Genomic DNA, 8,976 nt, shown 5'->3' with positions numbered 1-8,976 from the left:
AAGACTTCTTTTCAAATACTATCAATATATTGAAGTATTTATAAAGAGTTTTTAATACAATAAAATTTTTTTTTTCTATAAAATAATAAAGAAAAATTAACTAATTTGTTAAAAATAAAATGCAAAAAAAATGAAGAAAAAATTTTTATCCGAGGTCGGAAGTCTAAAAGTATTTCAAGGAGTGATGTTTTCGAATTTCCTAGGTGAGAAGTTTTTTTTAAATATTATCAGTGTATTAGAATATTTATAAAAAACTTTCAATATGATAAAAATTCATCTTTTCTTCAAAATTTTATATAAATAAAAAAACTAATAAAATTTCTAAAAACAAAATAAAATGTGTGCACCAACATATTATCATTTGCATTGCATGCACAACATAGTTTTTTGCTTATTAAATCCAAGCCTTCGAGGATGACATTTTACGATATTCCAAAAAGTTATACTTACAAAATCTTTAGGAGAGAAAGAATTCTTCTAATATTATTAATGTATTGAAATAATCTTTAATAAAAAGATTCTAATTTATTTTCTCGAATAAAACAGAACAACAACAATAATAATAAAAATAATAACATGAAATCAAAATTTCGATAAATGAAAAAAGTCAAGGAAATTATTTTTCAAAGATCGAAAATAAAATTGTTTTTATCAAAATCAAAAGACAATAGGCTTTTAATTAGTACCATTTTAAACGGGCGTTGTTGGAGTGCTAATCCTTTCTCACACATAATCGACTCTTAAACTCAACTTGTTTCGCAAACTCTGAAATTAGCTTTTTAATAACTTTTAATTAATTTTAAAATTTTATTAAAATGATATGTCTTAATAGGTGGTCAATCGTATCTAATTAAAAAAAAATGATGACGACTCCATTTTCTTTTTATTTTTTTTTTATTTTCATTTTCAAATTCGTCAGATGATTCTAAAACCATTACGACATAGATTTATAAAAAAAAAAGGGTTCTTCCAAGTCAAGCTTATAACTAGTCTGCAGGGACTCATCTATCAGACTTGTCTTCATGGTTGATATCTGATCATTTTATGATTCTAGATCCGTTTCTTTATTTATTACTTGAAAGTCTTTTGCTTTCTCCATAGCACAACATATAAGCCACCAATTAGACCAACTGCACCTATCCGGCTGAAATGAAACAGAAACAAAAATGAACCGTAAGAAATGCTATACGGGAAGACAGCAAATAAAAATAAGAAGAATTTAAACTTTCTGGAGATCAATTCTCTGATCCAGATGCTTCTGGACTCTGGAGAAATAGCAAACTCATATCAAATGATCATGTTCTTAAATGTTACCTACCCGTATAAATTTCCTCGTGCAAGAGCAAACCAGCCAATACGGTCACAATGACTGTACAGAAAGGATTGAACATGGCAGAGAAGAGGGGACCCCTTTGCGCAATGCACCAGGCTTGAACGAAGAATGAGAGCCCGGCTCCTAAGATTCCCTGTTGATATGCCAGTATTCCTGGTTGGTACTTTAATAGGATGTAATTTGTATTTTCTAAAAATGAAAAGAATTCATTTTATCAAACTACATACTGCAAAGAGACAACAAACAAGCTCAAAACTAGAATGAAGGGTCCATGCTTCCAGTTGTGGCTGTAAAAACGGTGTAACTGCTGCTGACTGCAATGTTCCGAAGAAACGCATCCAGGTTGATAAAGAAACGTCACCAGGATAGCTGGCTGTAGCAGGAACCTTTTAGAAAATTTTAATAATATTAGTGATTGAAATGTCAGACAAGTGAAGAGAACTATTGGATCCAAATACCTGCAAAATCAGCCAAAGAGACCAGCAAGCAGCTCTTCCACGAAGAAATAGACAACCCATCCAAATAATGATTTTACTGGTAAAATTTGTGCATTCAGTAGCTTGGGGCTCCTAAGCAATGCCATGGAAATGGCTGCAGTGACACAGATACCGTGCCAGCTATTTTGGCAACACTTCTCAAGCTCCTAATATTCACCTTTCCTAATCTATAGAATTATAGAACAAAAAAGAAAAGGTAAATGATTTTTATGTGATAGCTGAGAAATTAAACATACTTATTTTGAGCAATCACGTACACAACAATGGATGGCATTACAAAAGTGATGGCTGGGACTAGATTGCCCGTGGCGCTTGCCATTGATGAAGTTGCCAAATATAGACCCTCATAGTAGATATTCTGATTGATTGTCACCCTGTGCCAGGTCAGTGCAAAAGAAAGAACAACTGTGTAAAAGCTTTGACCTCAAGAAAATGAAACTCAAATCCATATTTATATATATACGTTGGAAATCGGAGTACCTGGTGAGATTAGCTATCGGTGCCACCGCCAAAGTGGCGACGGTTTGCCTGTAAACTACAAGGACTCTAGGACTCGTTCCTTGCAACATAGCTGCTCTGGTGACGAGTGCAACGCCTGCATATCCGAACTGTAATCCAAGCATGGCCATTGCGGGCTTGCAATCTTCCCACCCAGCCATCACTCTATTTAATTGACAATGACTTTGTTTTCTGTAACACCAACAATATTAACATGTATATGTGAGAGAGACGGAGATAACTAAGAACAGCAAATCAACCGCAGGTTTGTTTTGTTCAAGTGTGCTGGCAAAAGTTGTAATTATCCTGGGTATGAAAGAACTCCTGATAAGCCTGACTTTGTAAATTGCATATATTTATAGAAATATATATCCAGGTAATAATGCTCAGTAATAAAATTAACTAGAGTGCACCTAGTGAGTACTATAGCTTATCAATACACTCATTTTATAAAAATCTTTTATTAATAATATTGATGAATTGAACAAAATATGAAATTCTACATAAATATAAAATTAAAATTATATAAGGAAACCCTCAAATACTTGGGCCCAAGTGGTTATGAAGCCCTCCCATTCTAAGAAAAGATTATTTGCAGGGCGGGGATCAAATGTCCCCCCTCCCAACCAAATATTACAAATAAACAAAAGGCTGCGTATATAAGCCGTCTTTCCTAATTTTACAAGGGATTGTTTGTTTTTTGTTCTTTGAAAGGGGATAACCTTCTAGCTTGATTTATTGTAGAAGTTGAGGTAATCCTGTGGCAATGCAATCCATCAAGGGTGAGCGTTTTGTCATGTTTCCATATTCTCCTATTTGCCCCTTAACTTCTTCAAATTCTTTAACTCAATGCTTCAGTTCTTTCCAAAACTCATTATAATATAATATTTTAAATTCTTGTATAAATACCTCACATTGTATTGTATCAATCCTTGGGCGAACATGGGAATGGCCCTCCTAATTGCAAATCGTGGGTTTCCTAGATGGATATGTAAAACAATTAATGAGCCAAACCTCTGACTCATTTCTTTTGCAATAAAATATTTAATTATTCGGACAGAATTAATTATCTATTTAATTATATAACATTCTTTTCAGATAATCACAAAAGAATAAAAAAAAAAGTAACATATAATGAAAGGTATGGGCTTGGATTTGTATCAAAATCTGAGAACAAAAGAAAAAGCCCTTAATGCTCATGTTTGCTGTTTGCATGTGGCAAAAGCTGAGAATTATTGTAGCTTGGCAAAGCTGACAGAGATGAAACGTGGATTTTGGTCTCTGTTGGCAGTGAGACTCTGCATGAGATGAGAGGACATCATTCTCGCAGAGAGTGGAGTTTTGGTAATAAATAAAAATTAAGGAGACAGTCAGATAGTAGAATAGAAAAAAAAAATGTTCTTCGCAGGAATCTGCAAATCTTTGTCACCAACATTGACTAGTACATGCATATTCCGCTCCTTTGTGTTGTTTGAATTACAGCTTAACCACCATGTTTAAACCTAGCAAAATATTCTCGTTTGTCCAGAATTAATTAAATAAACCAAATTGATAAAAAGAACTCCTAAACCATTTTGCAAAATCTAAAAAATTTCTATCCTTTTACGACATCTAATCATGTTCTAATTAGAGTCTTTAGTTTAGCTATAGCCATTTGGAAAATCTAAATGCTAAGTTTTTGTTTCTATGGATGATGCAGATAAAATTAATTATTACAGTAGTAAAATTAAAACTAAAGGTAGAGATATGCGTTTAAAAGTAAGGTGCATTGTAGTTAAAAAAAATGATCATTAAAGAATTAGATTATAATTTTTATATAATGAAAATTTTAAATTATTTAATATTTATAAAATTAAAAAATAAAATAAAAATCATTAAATTATTTTAGGATAAATAATAATTTTATTAAATAATAATTATAAAATTAACAAAAATAATAGTAGTTTATATAATAATAAATTTATTTATTTATTTGTTTATTAAAATAATATTTTATTTATTATATTTCTTAATTTTTAAATAAAAATTAATTCAAAAGGACATTTTTGTATTTGCAACATAAAATAAATGACAAAAAGGGAAAAAAATGAAAAGTGAGCTCCAATCCACCAACCAAAATTCATCAGTGAATAAATCTATACCCCTATATATAAAATTAATAAAAATAATAGTTTATTATATAGTAATAAATTTTATTTATTTATTTTTTTATTAAAATAATATTTTATTTATTATATTTCTTAATTTTTAAATAAAATTAATTCAAAAGGACATTTTTGTATTTGCAACATAAAATAAATGACAAAAAGGGCAAAAATGAAAAGTGAGCTCCAATCCACCAACCAAAATTCATCAGCGAACAAATCTATACTCCTATATATAAAAAAGATCCCGAAAGATCCTTAGACTCACACATGTACTCATTTTTTTTTTCTTTCCTTTTCATGACTTTTTCCTTTTCTTCTTTTGCTTCTTCTAAAAATTTTTCCATCTTTCAAACTACCCCATCAGTCTTTTCTCTTTCTTTGTTGTTTTCTTTTCCATTGCTCATCATGCCTTTTTAAAGTTCAAAAATCTATAGAAAATTCCCTCTTTCAAAAGAGCTTGACTGTTCCAACCAACCCATTTTAAGAAGTCTATAGTTCGATCAAGAAAAAGGAAAAAAATACTCACAAAGAAATTTTGGGATTTTAGACACAGTTAAGCAAGTTTTCTTTAATTTTCATGGCTTTTACGATTGAATTATTAAATAATTTAAAAATTTTTTGCTTTATTACCAAGCATTGTTATGGTTTGCAAAGATTTCATTTATGACTTTATGATATTATTATATAAATTAATTTATTTTCTTTTTATTGTAATAATTGATTGCTACCCATAATAAATTTTTACTCTATCCATGTTGTATACATGTCTGTTTATATTTTACAATTTTAAGATTTTCCCTTGCATACATTAGTGGGTTCTAAACTTGGTTTACCAAATTGGATAAAAACCAATTGCTTTTTTTTTTTTTTTTTTTTTGTAATATTATTAATGTCTCATTGGAAATGCTGTTTTTTTAAAGCCTATCATACATTGATTGCTTGAAATACTTTTTCAAGTACCAATTCAATTTTATAAAAGACATCTTGCATCTGAAATAAGGTATGTTGCTATATAATTTAAATTGTTTTGTTAATGATTCTTGATTTAATTGTCATCAATGACTATTGTTTAGGGCGTATTGTAATCTAATATAGACTTGTTAAGTACCAAAAGCATAATATTTGACTACTGTTGATCTTTTTTACTTTTATGACTCCCAATAGCTTGTTTTTGGCATGTAATTTGATCTAATAAAAAAATAAAAATATAGATAATGGTAACAAAAGAATCTAACATGCCATGAAAGGGTAGTTAGGAGTTTAAAAAAAATTCTTTTTTCAAACTGTTAAACCATTTACCATTGTCTATTATGTTAATTACTTTTTGTAATATTTGTAATCCAATATAATGCTTATGGTTCTATGATATGCAAGAGTATAACTATTTTTAATTGATAGTCTAATAATGATTGTCTATCCAGAATTGCCTTCATTTCTCTATGTAATAGAAATGAATTTATATGTTTTAAATGGTACAAATTATGCTTTGCATATGAAACCATATAGTGAACTTAGTTTATAAACTGCATTTCAACCAATTAGTTTTAGTTAAATTGTTTAATAAGTTTGGCTTAAAATAGAGTTGGTTTACAATCTTTGATATTTTGTTATTATTGAATACTATAATAGCTTGCAAATCACTTTCAGAAAACTTGCCTTGTATAAAACTGAAATCTAAAACAATGGCCTCATTCGATCAAGCACCATTTAGCAATATGAAAGCTAGAGAAAAGATACTCAAACAAAGTACACCCAATGTGACAACATTGATAAAGGCATTGGTCATAAGTAAGGTTGGTATTGTCATAACAGTTTTAGGATCACTAAATGAAAAGATTTTAAATCGAGAAAAATGAGAGAGTCGCCACCAATCTTTTTTAGGGTGGGATTGGTCACTTAAAAAGTTTTTCCTTTTAATAAAACTATAAAATAGGTTTAAAGTTTAGCAAAAAGATAATTTTCAGTCTAAGAAAATAGAATTGGGTTCAAGAGTCAGTTACACGTGGGGAAAGATTAGCACCCCCACATCACTTATAAAAATTGATACCCATTAATCATGTATTGTTTTCAATGTTGGATAAAATGGTTTCAACTTGAAATTTAATAATAATTTCCTTCATTTTTTTGAAAAAAATAATTTTATTAAAATTCTTTATTTAGGAATATAAAGAAAATCTTCAAGTTAAAAAATTATCTTAAAATTCTCTAACATCTAGGTAGAATCTACAGATAACTCTTTTTACTTAAGATTTGCCACAACATTTCTCAAAATAAAAATAGCATTCTTTGTAGATAACAATTGTTAGTGACTCTTTAACATCTAAATAGAGTACCAAGAATTATTTTCTTTATAATGTTATTTTAGTTTTATTTAAAAAAATAATACTTTTCACAAAAATATTTTATGCAAAAAAAAATGATGATACTACAATTAACTAAAAAAAAAGGTAAAAGTCATAAACATGCAGAATGAATGCAAGTAACAATAAATGAAAGCATATATGCCAATAGATGATATGCATGATGATGAGATGCTATTTTGAATTCAGGTTCTTAAATATAATGAGATCATTTATACTCCCCAACTTCTAGGCAAAGTTTGAGTATGACTATTTATGTTTAAGATCCCATTTTTTAATTTTTTTTCTTTTATTCTTGTGTTTAATCACATTATTATTCGAGCTAAGGAAATCACATTATTATTCGAGCTAAGGAAGTGTATGAAAAACTTAACAAAATAAAATTTTCTAAATACTCCATCTTTTAGGTGACATTTGGGAATAAACTATTTCATATGAGATATTTATACGAATTCTTAGAATTTTGTGATGGTTTTGTTTAGGGCTTAGGTCGAGGTTTTAAGATTTGAATATTTTTAGGTGAAGATTTGGGGTTGTGAGCCAAATTTAGGGTTTGGATTAAACTTAAGGTCTTGATGGATTCTTAAGATTTAGGGTCTTATTTTAAGGTTTCAAGGTTTCAGGGTCCTGGGTTTTAAGGTTTTGATTTTGGGATTTCAAGGTTTCAGGGTTTAAGGTTTTGAGTATTTAAGGTTTAGGGATTTAAGGGTTTTGAGATTTCAGGGTTTAGGGTTTTGGGTATATAAGGTTTAGGGTTTAGGGTTTTGAGGGTTTTAAAGGTTTTAAGGTTTTAGGGTTTAAAGGTTTCGAATTTTAGGATTTTAAGGTTTTAATGTTGAGGGTTTTGAGGTTTTATGGTTTCAAATTTTAAGGTTTAAGGTTTTGAGGGTTTCAAAATTTTTTTTATTATTTTATTTTTTTATGAAAAAAAATAAGATTTGCCAATAACTCAAACTTTTTTAATTATCTTCAAAATTGAGGTGGACTTTTGAAGTAAGTTCGATTTTCATAATTTTTCTTTTTCCTTAATAGTTTTATCTTGATGCAACATGATGTAGAACGAATGATGCAAAGGCGAATTAAAAATTAAAACAGCCAACTTAATCCACGCTATTTTCTTTCAATTTTTTTCCAAGCTAAAATAAAAAGAGGAAAGCAATTTTGTTTATTATGTTTATTTGTAAAAGAAATATTTTTTATTTTAATTTTTTAAAATTATTTTTAAATTTTTAATTTTTCATTATCTAGACAGAATTAAAAATTTCAAAATACGAATTGAATTTCCTTTACCATCTAGGTAAGGTTTCCAAAATTCCTTTATATATATATATATATATATATTTATATATAGACACCTTTTATAAAAAAATATTCTATTTAATTTCCATAGCTCTCTCTTTTAAAACATTTTTAAAATGATGTTATCATCATTCACTTTCAAGAAATTGTGTTTTATTACCAATGATTTGGATCTTCTACTTGCAAAAATTTTTTAGTAATAAAATGAATGAAGAATAGATAAATAAATAAGTAGTTGAATTAAATAAAGTAAAAAAATGTACCAAAAAATAATTGGACTAAACCCAATTTAAAGTCAAAGGCTAAATTAGTGAGTTGATTAGGCTTGGATTATTGAATTATGGTTAGTGATGGCAATGGGTCAGGTCGGGGTGGGTTTTTGCTCGCTCCGAACATGATTTGACCTGACCCGATAAATTTTTTATTATTTTTATACCTGAATCCGACCCGACTTGACATTTTATAAAATCATACCTGACCTGACTCGAAATTAATAAAATATTATTTTTAATATAAATATGAAATTAAATATTTATAAATAAATATATAAATAAATATAAAAATTAAAAAAAATAATTTTTGTATATATATCGGGTCGGGTAGGACGGATTTGCCTAAAATTTGACTTCAAATTTTTTTTTATGTCACCTGACCCGATACCTGATTTTTTTTAAAAAAACCTATCTTAAGAGATCAAATCGAGTCGAAACTCGTCGATTTCAGATTTTTTTACCTTCTCTGATTATGGTGCAATCCAGGGATGGGCTTAGAGTATAAGATGAAGGTAAGCCGGATCTTAGTAGGGTTGAAGTTAGAGTAAAGAAGGGCTTGAACCATGGGTG

At 28.6% G+C, this 8,976-nt stretch overlaps 1 pseudogene; it reads right to left on the bottom strand.

The window, feature by feature from the left end:
- Positions 1-985: 985 nt before the first annotated feature.
- Positions 986-2,631, bottom strand: LOC111284387 (WAT1-related protein At4g30420-like; annotated as a pseudogene).
- Positions 2,632-8,976: the final 6,345 nt, after the last annotated feature.

The sequence above is a fragment of the Durio zibethinus genome, chromosome 6 (assembly GCF_047325235.1).
Source record: "Durio zibethinus cultivar Kanyao isolate XHJ-2024 chromosome 6, ASM4732523v1, whole genome shotgun sequence".
NCBI classification, from domain to species: Eukaryota; Viridiplantae; Streptophyta; class Magnoliopsida; order Malvales; family Malvaceae; genus Durio; species Durio zibethinus.
The sequence above is the reverse complement of the archived record's forward strand: the minus strand, read 5'-3'. Positions and strand labels throughout refer to the sequence as shown.